This window comes from Myxocyprinus asiaticus, chromosome 21 (assembly GCF_019703515.2).
Source record: "Myxocyprinus asiaticus isolate MX2 ecotype Aquarium Trade chromosome 21, UBuf_Myxa_2, whole genome shotgun sequence".
Taxonomy (NCBI): Eukaryota; Metazoa; Chordata; class Actinopteri; order Cypriniformes; family Catostomidae; genus Myxocyprinus; species Myxocyprinus asiaticus.
This window is the reverse complement of record NC_059364.1, coordinates 27,468,817-27,485,161: the sequence shown is the minus strand read 5'-3', so window position 1 is coordinate 27,485,161 and position 16,345 is coordinate 27,468,817.

Sequence of the window (16,345 nt, the reverse complement as noted above, 5' to 3'; positions counted from 1 at the left end):
CCAGGCCAATTTGGTTGCTTAGGAGACCTGGCTGGAGTCACTCAGCACACCCTGGATTCAAACTCGTGACTCCAGGGGTGGTAGTCAGCGTCAATACTCACTGAGTTACTCAGGCCCCCAAGTGTTGTGTTGTTATTATACATATGTTATATTTAGAATTATTTGAATTATTATGCATTATTTATATTGAATTATCTTTACTTAGTGGACTTATATTGAGCAAATATTGAGATATATAATTATATAATTTGATAAATTAATTGCCATGCTATTTAATGAATTTGAAAAAAAAAAATTGATTGACATTCCTAATAATTATGAATGTGAAAATATATTTATAATTTAAACAACATTTGTTCCAGTCCAACAAATTTAATTGGACACACAGCTTTCCAAAACTGCTTACACTTAATATGTTACACTGTTTTCATTGGTGGAGCAAAAATAACAAAATTGCACGTCTGAAATGTCAGTCATTACACCCGGAGTCATGCTGTTGTAATGAATATCAACATGGCTGTGATAACATGCAGCCTAATGCTGATATATAGTACAACAGTACTCTTGCTTAAATACTCATTTATTTTGAATATATTTCCTGAATACTGTTTATAGTGGTAAATCCAAAAATAGAGTTATTATCCTATAAATATATATATATATATATATATATATATATATATATATATATATATATATATATATATATATACACCATGGGTCTGTTGAATGCTTGATTCTGATTGATTCACGGACGTTCTAAGGTGTTCCAGGTCTTGACCGCATAACGGTTCCATATCACTTCGCCAAATTATTTCAGTTATTTCAAAGAGCCCTACAGGCTACCACAACAAAATAACCATATAAACAAAGTCATTGGTTAAAGTAAATCGGTTAAGAATGTCAAACAATGTCTAAAATATCCTGCATATATTTCAATTTCGGTTCAAAAGAGCCCTCGCGCTCCCTCGTCTCCCCCTCACATACACACGCTCTCACACACACACACACACACACACACACACAGAGAGAGAGAGAGAGAGAGAGAGAGAGAGAGAGAGAGAGAGAAAAGCAGCGCAAGCCTCTGTTGCTGGTTCTAACATGACGTTTTCGAATTAGCAACGAAGGCTGCAACTGTATTAAAGCAAGATGCTGAATATGTGGCGGAAGAAAGTAGTTCCACTCACAAGAGCGTTTTAGGGACGAAAACCAGAAAATGTCTTGAGATAAAACCCTGAACGATGTCTTAAGGTGTGGTAACCGTGGTATAAGCGGAATAATTGACTCCGGCCCGTTGAATTGTTGAAAAATAATGCACACCCGAGGTGCAACGGTCACGACGTGCAACGGTCCGTCGTCAATTATTCCTTACATATATATATATATATATATATATATATATATATATATATATATACACACACACGCTGGCGGCCAAAAGTTCGGAATAATGTACAGATTTTGCTCTTATGGAAAGAAATTGGTACTTTTATTCTCCAAAGTGGCATTCAACCGATCACAGTGTGTAGTCAGGACATTAATAACATGAAAAATTACTATTACAATAAAAAAAAAAATAAAAAAAAAACATTTCAGCACTTCTTAAACTACTTCAAAGAGTTATCATCAAAACAATCCTCCACGTGCAGCAATGACAGCTTTGCGGATCCTTGGCATTCTAGCTGTCAGTTTGTCCAGATACTCAGGTGATATTTCACCCCACGCTTCCTGTAGCACTTGCCATAGATGTGGCTGTCTTTTCGGGCACCTCTCACACACCTTACAGTCTAGCTGATCCCACAAAAGCTCAATGTGGTTAAGATCCATAACACTCTTTTCCAATTATCTGTTGTCAAATGTCTGTGTTTCTTTGCCCACTCAAACATTTTCATTTTGTTTTTCTGTTTCAAAAGTGGCTTTTTCTTTGCAGTTCTACCCATAAGGCCTGCACCCCTGAGTCTTCTATTTACTGTTGTACATGAAACTGGTGTTGAGCGGGTAGAATTCAATGAAGCTGTCAGCTGAGGACATGTGAGGCATCTATATCTCAAACTAGAGACTCTGATGTACTTATCCTCTTGTTTAGTTGTACATTTGGCCTTCCACATCTCTTTCTGTCCTTGATAGAGCCAGTTGTCTTTTGTCTTTGAAGACTTGTACACCTTTGTATGAAATCTTCAGTTTTTTGGCAATTTCAAGCATTGTATATTTAGCCTTCATTCCTCAAAACAATGATTGACTAACGAGTTTCTAGAAAAAGCTGTTTCTTTTTTTGCCATTTTTGATATAATATTGACCTTAAGACATGCCAGTCTATTGCATACTGTGGCAACTCAAAAACAAACACAAAGACAGTGCTAAGCTTCATTTAATGAACCAAATAGCTTTTAACTGTGTTTGATATAATGGCAAGTGACCTTGCCATTAGTAAAGTGAAGGTGTCAGGAAGCGCGTCATTGTTTACATTTTTTTTTATTTTTTATTTTTTTATTATTATTTTGAAATGAATTTTTATTTTATATTATATTGTTTTGAAATTGTTTTGGACTGTGAATGGTGCTTGGTCTGCCTCCTGCCTCCTCCTCCACGTGACGCGTGACCTTACCAACGAGCTTACATCATCCCTCTCATGAGTGCACGTCACAGAGATGTACAGAAGTGAACATTTGTAGTTAAGAAGTATAGAAGTATTGTTTTGTTTCTCAAAATAATCAATCGTTTGCATTCAGAAGAACTTTATTTGTCGACTGGAGTCGTGTGGATTATTTTGATGCACCTTAAATATGCATTTTGGACCGTCAAAAAATGGAGTACATTCACTTGCATTGTTTAGAGGAGGAGGCCTGAAATGAAATCCTAAAAGTCTTAAATTCTGTTTTGATGAAGAAAGAAACTCTAGATGACCTGAGGGTGAGTAAATTATCATTTTTGGGTGAACTATTCCTTTAAGTAATATTGATAAATGAGTTCGTTTCCACATTACATGATATTAAAGCTTGTATATCAAACACTTGCAGAAACAGGTGTATAAAACATGGTAAATTATAATCTCTTTTGATAATCGTACACTTGTAGCACAAATGCTTGCGCTGCAGCATTGTTTATCAGTTGGGTTGCTAGGAGACATCTCTAATGAGAGTCAAACCCCTGCTAAGTTAACGGGAGCGTTGCAGTTCCGAATATCGGGGAATGGAATGCATTTATGGTCAGAGATCTCAAGTAGGAATATCCCACATCCAACTTGCATGGAACGCAGCATAACCGTGTACCCTGACGAAACGAAATTTATTGCAAACAACATTTAAATCGCAAATATTATTAGATAGATTTTTCCAGGTATTATAGACCTCCTTGGTAGATTCATATGAAAAATTATGATTTTTGAATGTCTGTTCGGGAGACATTCATTTCACAAAACAGTCATGCTGCAGTTAAAATTAGGCTTGCTTGAGCATTAAGTGTCATTTCAAGTTCTGGCTTTCGTGCGTGAACGTGTTTTTAAAATGTCACTTGGTATTACTAGTTAACTGCGACACATAATGTATGATGCCCAAAGGCATAGGGTGTCTTGTTCATTGTGAAACTGTGTTTTCTTAATGGCATAAATCACACTGAAGGCCTAGACTTTTAATGCACAGCCCACCATTGATATATATATATATATATATATATATATATAGCAGTACGTTAAGCTGTAAAAGGAAAAGAAAGTGGGAAAAATTTAAAGAAAGAGAGAGAAAGCAGAGACTGGTTGAGTTACAGGGTGCATAGGGGAATACATTAGGAGTCACTTGAGTGGAATTTTGCTTGTGTTTACTCTCGTCTCTCTAATCAGTGTGGTCCATCTGTTGCTTTGAGTGCTTTTTCTCACAAACACACACTAAATGATGTGTTTGATGAGGCCTTAAGGTACGAGGATTAAGGAGAATATAGGGGAGATAGTTCACACCAGGGGATCAAGTTTTTTCTGGTTAGCATGACTCAGTTATCCCCTGCTTATAGATGCCTTAGCTACACGTCCTGACATCTTTCTCTGTTGTTGGCCATTCAAAAGTAGCTGTTTATTCCCACAATATATGAGTTTTTGCAAGCAACCTATAAATGACAAATATTCCATTACAGTATAGGTGAGCAAAAAGACATGAGAGGCTGTGTGTCACCACGATTTTACAGTGGGTGTTCTTTGGCACAACTTGAATCAGAGTAAAATCACTGCAACACACAGGCTCAGTTGACTTTGTTTATAAAATGACAGCAACAGCAGTATATAATAGAACACCTATGTTAAATAAATGTCATATTTTTTATTAACAATTTACCCTTTGCTAAGCTCCGCCTCCCTTGATTACCATTGCTGGCTCTAACAAGCTTTACAGAACTTCTCAATGGAATGAATGGGAGATTGTCGTGAACAGTGCGATGTTTTTGCTAAATATTCTCATAAACGAATTTCATAATATTCTTACATGGGCTGGAATGAAGAGTGACATTGTAAAGCATATTTATCTGACATTTCTTGTAAAAGTAGAATACAATCAGCCTATTTGTTTTACTCACAGACAGAAATATACTGAGTAACAGCTGAGCATTCTTTGACAATTATGTTGGTGTTGCTTGTATGCCGCATTTTCACTTTTAACTTCATGAAAAATAAACTGAACATAAAATATCACATACAATTATTTAGAGGAGGTGATTATCTTTCAAACAAGCCCACACACAAGGTAATCGGATGCATAGATCATTAGATAATGCACACAAAACACAATGTTACATATGGCCACCAGGAGATGATGCCATGTAAATGACACAGACTTAGTGATGCAGACTCATTGAGTCAAAAGGACATCTTTCTTTTCAAATCTCATTACTAAAATCATGTCTCCATGCTATACATACCTTTAGTCATTGTTGTGTATGCATGTGTGGAGATGTTTTTGGACACTATGATAAATAATTTTTGAAATGCTTTAACTTTTGATTGCTTTGTCATATCAACATAAACGTTTTCTCAGATACAGTTGACATTATTTTTTTCTGAGCCACCTTACTTACACCCAGAGATATACAGTATAATGTGAAATAAGAAAAATAAGAAAAAAAGTCATATTTGGACACTGTTTTTTTTTTTTTTTTTTTTTTTTTTTTTGTAGATTCTTTGGCTGAAAGTCTCAGAATGTATGATAATATATGTATCAAAAGTTTCCTTTACAATGATACCAAACTCTTGACCCTCCTTGTTTTTTTTCTGTCGAGCTATAAGCCTTTAATTTTGGGTATGCCACTGAAACAGGAAATCTTTAAAAACACCTTCAGAGCTCAAAGGGTTAAAGATAAAAAATAAAAAAAACGTCTAATACGTCATTCGATTCTGAGTGTTTCTTCACATTATTCATGAGAATGAATGCTTCTATCTAATCACTGTGCTGCATCATGCATGAGCTCGCATTACAGCGTAGAATTCAAAATCACACGCAGACTTGACAGGGGTTCCTGGCCCACATATGAGAATGGACTTTTAGTGAGATCAGAATCACTCACCAGAATGGACCGCAGTACCGGACCAGAACGAGCACATTTGTTGGCCGAAGTTCTGCTACTCATGCTCCAAAACTGAAGCATCTTACATGTTCCATTGCGTCTTCTCCGTGCATCTGATCATGGACAGGATAACACAATGGCTTGTTCAAAAAAATAAGGTAAAAGTGTAAAGGTTTCCTTTATACTGTGAGAAAGTTACCAGGATTTAGGCCTACAGGGTTTACTGGTTAACCTTTAACTGTAAGTTGAAATATCAGATAACTTTACACAGACAAGGTTAGTGAGTGAATTTATTACACTTGAGTAATGCTAACACATATTATATTAAGTATTGAGACTGTACTTTTGAAACAGTTTGTTGTTAAATTATTTCTTTCTTTAGAAAAAAAGGGATGAGTCAAAATGATGTTCTATGGTAATGAACATTATGCCCCAAACCCTGTCAATAGAGTTTAACTTGTGTTAAACGTGACACTAGGGGTTCAATCTTGGGAGCCCCAATTACCTTTGCTTAAAATAGAAAAGGCCAATGAGAATTTGTGAGTGGAATTTGCATGCCACTCTCCGCCCCCGGACATACGGGTATAAAAGGAGATGGTGTGCACCACTCATTCAGATTTATGCTGAGGAGCCGATAGAGAGTCCTGGCCATGTCAGCGGCTGGTTCAGTGCTGCGGCAGGAGGGACACAACGTCTCGTTCCCTCCATCGGGGAACAGAGGTTACTTCAGCAATCAAGATGTTCCCTGTCTGTCACTCACTCGACGTTGTGTCGATGCAGTGACACTAGGGGTTCCTACAGGAAACGCTGCAGGCGCTGAACCATGTCACGAGGTACGGAAGAGTGGACACGGGCAAGCTGCTGCATGCCTCTCAGCGAGCGCTCAACCATGTCGTGACCTTCCAGAGAGTTAGGTAAGGCATCTCCCTAGTCCCTTTAAGTGGGGGACCCTATCTAAAGAGAGGGTACGCAGCCACAGTGGCCAAGGCAGAGAAAGCTCTGGCGAGGGGAAACACAGGGTTCACCTAAGGGGAAACCGAACAGTGGAAACTCATCATACGGGATTACCAAGGGGCAATCACCACACATGGAGCACTGAGCCCGAGCACATGGGCTCACCTGAAAAGGGGCATACCACGAGTACTGGGCCTGGTGTCATTACTCCTCTGCCGAGTTTGTCACCAAACAGTGCTTAAGAATTAAAGAGTGTTGTGTAGAGTGTAAAGGGAAGTGTTGTGGACAAAAAAGGTGCACATTATCACCTTTGAAAAAGGGGAAAGGCGCAATGCAAGTGGTACACCCAACTGGCCGCCTGGTCTACCTACTGTTACCGCATAACACTCGGGTCGAAACCGGGTCTATGCATAGGTTATAAAACCTTGCAAAGGTATTGGGTGTAGCCCAACCTGCATCTCTGCATATGTCTGCTAGAGTGGTCCCCCTTGCCAGTGCCCAGGAGGATGCAACACCTCTAGTGGAGTGCGCCCAGACTCCCAAGGGGCACAGCAAGTCCTGAGATTGGTATGCAAAAGAAATGGCATCCACAATCCAATGGACTAGCCTCTGCTTGAAGACAGCTTTCCCCTTCTGCTGTCCTCCAAAACATTCCCAAGAGGGAATCAGGCACAGTCTAGTTGGATTCAACCTCCTCGCACCCTTGAGGAACCTGTTGATCAGGTTGCGCTGTCATGAGGGCCTCCTGTCCAGTGTGTCATGGGTAAGCTGCTATGGCAGCCACGTACACTTTCAGGGCAGAGGGAGACAGCCGTCTCTCCAGACCTCCCTGAAGGAAAGACAGTACAGACCCGACAGCATATCTCCATGGGTCTTCCCACAGGAAGAACACCAATTCACGAAGAGATGCCACTTCAAGGCATACAGCCGCCTCGTAGAGGAGCCAGACATGGAGATTCCAGAGGTCCGGCCGCAGGTGCTGGAGCGTGCTCTGCCCCTGAGTGAAAAGTTCCTGCCTCAGGGGAATGCGCCAGGAAGGTGCAACTACCAGAAGCACCAGATCTGAGAACCAAGTCCAGTTGGGCCAGTACGGCACAATGAACAGGACTTGCTGATCGTTCTCCCTGACTTTGCACAGAGTCTGTGCAATGAGGCTCACTGGAGGAGACATATACTTGCGCGTCCCCCGAGGCCAGCTGTGCGCCAAGGCACCTGTGCTGAGGGGAGCCTCGGACAGGGAGTACCAAAGGGGGCAGTGAGAGAACTTTTGGGAGGTGAACAGGTCTACCTGCACCTCCCCGAATCTCTCCCAAATCAACTGGACTACGTGAGGGTGGAGTCCCCACTCCCCACAGAGTGTTATCTGCTGTGAGAGCATGTCCGTTGCACAGTTGAGGACGCCTGGAAGGTGAGTGGCTCGCAGCGACTTCAACATCTGCTGACTCCAGAGGAGGAGGCGGTGGGTGTGTTGCGACATGCAACGTAGGTGTACGCCGCCTGTCCAGAACCCCGAGACAGCCTGCCCATTGTACACGGCACCCCAGCCTGAGTTTGAGGTGTCTGTCATGACCACAATGCACCTTGAGACCTGCTCTAGGGGAACACCTGCCTGTAGAAACGGCAGGTCCGACCAAGGGATGAAAGTCTGACAGCACTGTGGCGTGATGGTCACACGCTGGGTGCCGTGGTGCCATGCCCACCTCAGGACTCGAGTCTGTAGCCAGTGCTGAAGCAGTCTCATTTGCATCAACCCTAGGGGGAGAACCTCCGCCGAGGATGGCATATGTCCCAGGAGCCTCTGAAATGTTTTCACTGGCACCGCTACTTTCTGCCTGAAGGTCTTCAGGCAGGTCAGCACTGACTGAACACGTTTGGTCGTAAGTGCCTTGAGAGTGACAGACCGAGTCCAACTCCATACTGAGAAAAGAGATGCTCTGCACAGGGGAGAGCTTGCTCTTCTCCCAGTTGACCTGAAGCCCGAGTTGGTCGAGGTGCTGAAGAACAACGTGTCTTACTGACACCAGGATGCGCTTCTATGTTAACATCTTGAATGAAAGCCTGTGTAAGGCTTTGTTCAAAGCACGCAGATCCAAGATTGGCACAACCATCCCCATCTCTTGGGCACGATAAAATAAGGGCTGTAAAAGCCCTTGCACAACTCGGCTATGGGACGGGCTCTATTGCTCCCTTCACCAGAAGGGTGGCAACCTCCGCCCGGAGGACGGAGACACCCTCGCCCCGCACCGTAGTGGAGAGAATGCCACTGAACCTGGGCGGGTGTCTGGTGAACTGGATCACATAGCCGAGGCGAATCGTCCTGATGAGCCACAGCGAGGGGCTGGAGAGCGCTAACCAGGCCTCCAGATTACGTGCCAGCGGCACCTAGGGGACAATTGGAATTGCCGTGCACGTGCAGGGTGGTTCGCGGTAAGCCCCCCTTGGGAGATGGGCGCATCGAGAAAGCAGACAGGTGTCACTCTTGGACCACAAGAGTGGACATCATCCGGCCCAGTGTGTGCGCCGTGACTTTCATCGCCTGAAAGGCGAGGTCGGTCACAGTACGCAGTTCCTGCATCAGCCCTGGGTCGATTCAACCCTTGTGCAGATCTTTCAGCGCCTTGGCCTGGTGGACCTGCAGGATGGCCATGGCGTGCAGGGTGGAAGCGGCTTGACCCGCGGCCTTGTAAGCCTTCGTCATTAATGAGGAAGAGAACTTACAGGCCTTGGAAGGGAGCCTTGGTTGGTCACGCCAGGTGGCTGCACCCTGCGGGCATAAATGCACCGCTACGGTGCACTCAACCTGGGGGAGCTCGACATATCCCATAGCCACTCCACCGTCGAGGGTAGTACAGATGGACGAGCCCGTGAAACGTGTACGGGCAGAAAAAGTTGCCTTCCACGACTTCGTTAGCTCCTCGTGCACTTCCGGGAAGAAAGGCACCGGGGCGGGGTGCAGCAGTGAGTCGAGCTCCGAGCCCAGAAACCAATCATCCAGCCGCGAATGCTCAGGGCAGGGTGGAGGGTTCCACTTCAGCCCGATGTTCGCAGTGGGAGGTCCGCGGGGGTTGAGCCGGCGAAAACGCTCCCATATCCACTTGCAGATCGCCCGCGGTGCTTGCCGACCTGGCTGAGCATCAGTCCAGGACGGAGCGGGTTGGGGAGCAGCCGCGGTGAACCGCGACCGCAATGTTCTGATGGGCATGTTCTCGCAATGAGAACATAACCCTTCCACGACAGCTGCCTCGGCGTGCTGGCGCCCCAAGCACTCGAGACAGATTTCATGGCTGTCTGGAGGGGAGAGATGATGGCCACATCCAGTAGCGCAAACGCGGAAGGACATCTTTAAAAAGATGCTAAGCGTTTGCACAAGCTCTTTTAGAAGGAAATATACTCTTTTGAATATACTCTTTTAGCACCCGTGGACTCAGCCACCGAACATCAACACAACATCGAGTGAGTGACAGACAGGGAACCTGAAACATTCCTTGAAACAAAGAATAAATATCTATGACTTTTTATTAGGTCTCTAAGCCATCCTGCTTTTGGTGGCAATGTGTGCTTTCACTTCATTCTCAAAAGTTTGAATAAAATATCAGAATCTTTTATTTTCAAAGTGTTCTATCATCTTTACTCTTCACGCGTCACACAGACCTCTCTATCGTGAGTGAGTTGTTGTGCTCCTTTTCTCCTCTTCAGGGAAGACACAAGTACACAGTCTTGTAACTTTGCCTTTCTGTCTGATTTTTCCAAGTCCTTTTTTTTTATTTTATTTTTTATTTTTTTATAACATTTTATAGTGTTGTGATTCACCTTGGAGTTGGTTGGTTTGGTTTACTGCTTTGAACTCTTTTATGAAGGATTTTATGAAATCCATATGGAAAAATATTTTCGGGAACCAAGACAGCTGAAAAAGTGGATGGGTACTGTTTATCACAGCTTTGAACATAGCTCAATCAATCAGGACTTAGAGTCAGAACTATCCATTGAGTAATAGCTCAGGATAGTCACTATGAAGGGCATAGGACTATGTGTGTCCTTGTAGTGATATCTGCCAATCAGCGTTGTCTTGACATCATTTTCCTGTGGCCCTTAAAAAACCTGGCTCCAATATTCAATTACCATGAGTGAAGATGTCAGATTTCAAAATGTGTACCTCTGGGGGGTGGTCTGCCAGTTGAGCAACTGCCACTGAGATAAAGAGGAATGCCAACAGATAGCGTTCGCCAGGTAATATAGACTTCCTTGGTTTAGACAGGAAATATACATATGTCTAATGTTCTTATGGTGCTATTTGTAAACAACATCGGAGAGCTCTCAGTCAGACGTTTAAACACACACGACTAAATACTTTTTTCTAAAAAAACACATTTAATGGCTTTGAGTGTCAAGTGCTTTTCTAGGTATCATTCTGTAATCCTACAATTAGAATATTTCTGTCTGAGAGGAGAAATGGCGAGGAAGTTAAGCACAGCTTAGACATCTCAGTGTCTAAGACACTTGAAGCCCTCTATCGCTGTATTCCTGTCCTCCTTTCATTGTGTGTCTCTCTCTGCCTCACTGTGTCTATCTCTGCCTTTTTCTCATTTGTTGCAGTTGTGTATATATTACATACATTTCTTAAGGCATTACTTCCATGGTAACAGAAAACTGTCTTTTTCATTTGTGTCTTTTTCTATCTATTAATTTGCTGTGTTGCGCTGGCTAGAGGCAGGGTCATTGTAGCACATTAAATATAATCACAGTACAATACAGATACAACCTCATATAAACAGGGATCTGCCTTTCCCTACAACATTCAGTCTATAGGATATTTACTGATAAGTGTCACCGTACCCTCTAGTGGAACCTTAGTGATGAGCAGCAGAGGCAAAGCACTTTCTTTCCTCCCAAAAAAGAAATGCACTAATACTACAGTAGAACTCAACAATAACCACACTTTATTCAGCAACCTGGTTTCTAGAAGTATATTTACCATTCTTTGAATCAAGCCAACCAGCTCCGTGATGAATCACATTACATTTGATTTAAAGGTGATTGGGAAAAAAATGGTTCAGGGTTGTGTACCTGATGTCTTTTGTAGGAATAAATGAGCAATTCATCCCATGAAGCATTACAAATGATGCAATTAAATCAGTTATAAAAATAAAATAAAAATTATATAATAATAAATAAATAATAACAATTATAAAATAAATGTCTTCTACACATAACGTTGTTAATTAAACAAGCTTGGAGCTCATGTCTGTTCTTCAAAGGTTTATGGATTACCACAAAAAAATCAGTTTCACAAGAGATTATGTACCACATTTTAATTTCTGGAACCCTGCTGTTGATCTCCATAGGATTTGCATATCTACTGTCTACCCATAAAGTATTTTTTTTTCTATGTAAAATGTGTGTGTGTGTGTGTGTGTGTGTGTGTGTGTGTGTGTGTGTGTGTTTGTTAGACGGACCTATAGCCCGGGTTGGGGAATAACGGAATACATGTAACGGGAATACGTATATAAAATACAAATATAAGTAACTGTATTCCATTACATTTACAATTTCAATAATTGGTAATTAGAATACAGTTACATTCAAAAAGTATTTTGATTACTAGATTACTTTTTCATTTAATATTTAGTCCTTTCAGATGGAAAACATTTACCCATATAAATGATGCGGTCCAAAGTGCATTTGAACAGCAGTGAAACACTTTGTTATGATGTGTTACATTCATACGAGCAGACAGAGAAGTAAGTTTGAAGTAAGTTTGGAGCAGAAGAAATAGAAATAAACCTTGTGTAAATTGTCAACTTTATGCTAAGCTAAAATGCTATTTCTAGGCATTTTACATGCACATGTTACTGTTACACCGGCAGTGCCTGCTATCTCTCCTGAACGCCAGAGGTCGCCATCTCCAGAGTACTAACCCTTCCTTCACGAACTACATTTCCCATAATTCTCTGCTCAGACTGATTACTCACCCACCTGTTTCACATTATCTCTGTCTATATAAGTTCCCTGTATACACACATTCAGTGCAAAGTCTTGTTCTGCCTAGTCTGCAATTCTGAGTGTTATTTACCATTACGCTTTTCCCTGTGTTTTGACTCCTGCCTGTTCATCGTATTTCCCAGCCTGCTTGTGTGTTTTTGGACCTATTGCCTGTTTACTGGATTACCCCTCTGTCTCTCGGATTTACTTGGTTTGCCTTTCTTGGACTGTCTACCTGTGTACTGAACCCTTTCCTGCTTTTTGTTTACCCTTTGATTTGCTACTTTGTTGTACTGTTTATAAAACTGCATATGGATCTTAACATTACTGCCCTGGCATCTTCGCTACAGTTACCAGGCATGATCATATTTTTTATCAAGAAATTCACGTTGGATCATAATTTCTTTTTTTCTAGTAAGACCTTTTGATATTAGGGCAAAAATCGTATTCTTGATGATAATTTTTGTATTGTTTTCCTGTAAAAATATCTAAAAATTCTGTAAACAAGATCAATTTGATTTATCTTGTTTTAGAAACAACACTGCATAAGATATTTAGGTTTTTCAGAGAATGTATTTTTAACGTGTATTTTGTGTCACTGTACTGGCAGAGTTTTTAGTCAAAACAAGTGAAAAAAAATCTACCAGTGCTGAAGAAGTAATCCAAAGTATTTAGAATGTTACTGACCCTGAGTAATCTAATGAAATGTTACAAATTACATTTTACAACATGTATTCTGTAATCTGTAGTGGAATACATTTCAAAAGTAACCCTCCCAACCCTGCCTATAGCCAACAAAAATGGTTGCTATGGCAATGCTTGTCTTTAACTGACTTTGGAGTAGGCCTCACATGCACATTTACTTCAAATGCATTTTAAATGTGAAGGTTATAGCACAAAAAAAACAAAAAAAAGACTTTGCCTTTTAAGAGATTGATAATACATTACTGATAAGCATGTTATTGGCAGTGTATGTGTGTTTGCTTCTAGCAGCAGTGCATTGCTGTACTGCATGTTCACCAGAGCCAACCTTTTTTTCCACCTTTGAGCACGTTAACACCCGCACTTGTGTTTATTTTCAGCTGTGTCATCTTTTACAGGTTGCTTCATGACAATTTTATTTTTCAACTCCTCCTAAGACTTACGTTGTGCTGAGAAGTAAAAGCGTGAGAGGAGTTTCATTTAAAAACCTTAACCCCTATAGACCTTAATTTATGTGTGAAGTATTATTTATTTCTTTAATGTTGCTATTTTGAGGAAATAATTAGAACAAAAAGTAGTTGGAAGATATTTTTTCCTAAATACTATAAAAGCTAATTTACAATGTAATCAAATTCTCAATATGGCACTGCTAAGCTCTGACCAAAAGATGTAGCAGACCAACTCACAATATGTGAAATAGTGTTAGAACCTTTGACCAAGCCAAATAAGAGGTTTAAAATTACAGCAAGTATTACTAGTGCATTAAAATAAAGGTCTAAATGTAAAGTGTAATATATATATATATATATATATATATATATATATATACACAGTTGTGCTCAAAAGTTTGCATACCCTTGGAGAATTGGTAATATATGTACCATTTTTAAAGAAAACATGAGTGGCACAATCATAAAACAAAACATGGCAACAAAGAAAAAAATAAAATGACCCCTGTTCAAAAGTCTGCATACCCTTAGTTCTTAATACTGTGTAACGCCCCCTTTAGCATCAATGACAGCGTGCAGTCTTTTGTAATAGTTGTCTATGAGGCCCCAAATTCTTGCAGGTGGTATAGCTGCCCATTCATCTTGGTAAAATGTCTCCAGGTCATGCAAAGTCTTTGGCTGTCTTGCATGAACTGCACGTTTGAGATCTCCCCAGAGTGGCTCGATGATATTAAGGTCAGGAGACTGTGATGGCTACTCCAGAACCTTCACCTTTTTCTGCTGTAACCACTGGAGGGTCAACTTGGCCTTGTGCTTAGGGTCATTGTCGTGCTGGAAAGTCCAAGTGCGTCCCATGCGCAGCTTTCGTGCAGAAGAATGCAAATTGTCTGCCAGTATTTTCTGATAACGTGCTGCACTCATCTTGCCATCAATTTTTACAAGATTCCCCATGCCTTTAGAGCTCACACACCCCCAAAACATCAGTGAGCCACCACCATGCTTCACAGTGGGGATGGTATTCTTTTCACTATAGGCCTTGTTGACCCCTCTCCAAACATAGCGCTTATGGTTGTGACCATAAAGCTCTATTTTGGTCTCGTCACTCCAAATTACAGTGTGCCAGAAGCTGTGAGGCATGTCATTGTGATGTCGGGCATATTGTAACCGGGCTTTTTTTGTGGCATTGGCGCAGTAAAGGCTTCTTTCTGGCAACTCGACCATGCAGCTCATTTTTGTTCAAGTATCATCGTATTGTGCTCCTTGAAAAAACCACACCATCTTTTTCCAGAGCAGCCTGTATTTCTCCTGAGGTTACCTGAGGGTTTTTCTTTGTATCCCGAACAATTATTCTGGCAGTTGTGACTGAAATCTTTCTTGGTCTACCTGACCTTGGCTTGGTATCAAGAGATCCCTGAATTTTCCACTTCTTAATAAGTGATTGAACAGGACTGACTGGTATTTTCAAGGCTTTGGATATCTTTTTATATCCTTTTCCATCTTTATAAAGTTCCATTACTTTGTTACGCAGGTCTTTTGACAGTTCTTTTCTGCTCCCCATGGCTCAGTATCTAGCCTGCTCAGTGCATCCATGTGAGAGCTAACAAACTCATTGACTATTTATACACAGACACTAACTGCAATTTAAAAAGCCACAGGTGTGGGAAATTAACCTTTAATTGCCATTTAAACCTGTGTGTGTCACCTTGTGTGTCTGTAACAAGGCCAAACATTCAAGGGTATGTAAACTTTTGATCAGGGCCATTTGGGTGATTTCTGTTATCATTATGATTTAAAAAGGAGCCAAACAACTAAGTGATAATAAATGGCTTCATATGATCACTATCCTTAAATAAAAGACAGTTTTTTTGCATGATCAGTCATATTTTCAAAATCAATGCCAAAATTTCACAATTTCTGCTAGGGAATGCAAACTTTTGAGCACAACTGTATATACAGTTTGCATAACCTGTTGCAGTCTTGTGGAGCAGCACATCCCCCCTGGGCTGTCTTCCAGGTTGGGCGCCTGCTCTGCCTTGCCATGAACCATCCTGCCCTGGCACGGTAAGTCCAGTCATCCCCTAGGTGCCGCTGGCGGAGTCTGGAGGCCTGGTTAGTGCTCTCCGGCCACTCGCTGTAGCTCATCAGGACGATTCACCTAGGCTACGCGATCCAATTCGCCAGATTCAGTGGCATGCTCTCCACTACGGTGTGGGGCGAGGGTGTCTCCGTCCTCCAGTTGGAGGTTGCCACCCTTCTGGCGAAGGGAGCAATAGAGCCCGTCCCCATAGCCGAGTTGCGCAAGGGCTTTTACAGCCCTTATTTTATCATGCCCAAGAGAGGGGGAGGGTCACTCCCAATCTTGGATCTGCGTGCTTTGAACAAAGCCTTACACAGGCTTCCGTTCAAAATGTTAACGCAGAAGCACATCCTGGCGTCGATACGACATCAGGATCGGTTCACGGCCATCGACCTGAAGGACGCGTACTTTCACGTATCGATCCTTCCTTGACACAGACCCTTTCTTCGGTTTGCCTTCGAGGGATGAGCCAAGACAAGATCCACAAGATCCAGTACAAGATCCTTCCCTTCGGGCCGTCCCTGTCCCTTGCATCTTTACCAAGGTCGCAGAGGCTGCCCTGGCCCCGTTGAGGGAGAAGGGCATTCGCATTCTCAATTATCTCAACGACAGGCTAATCCTAGCTCACTCGAGAGATCTATTG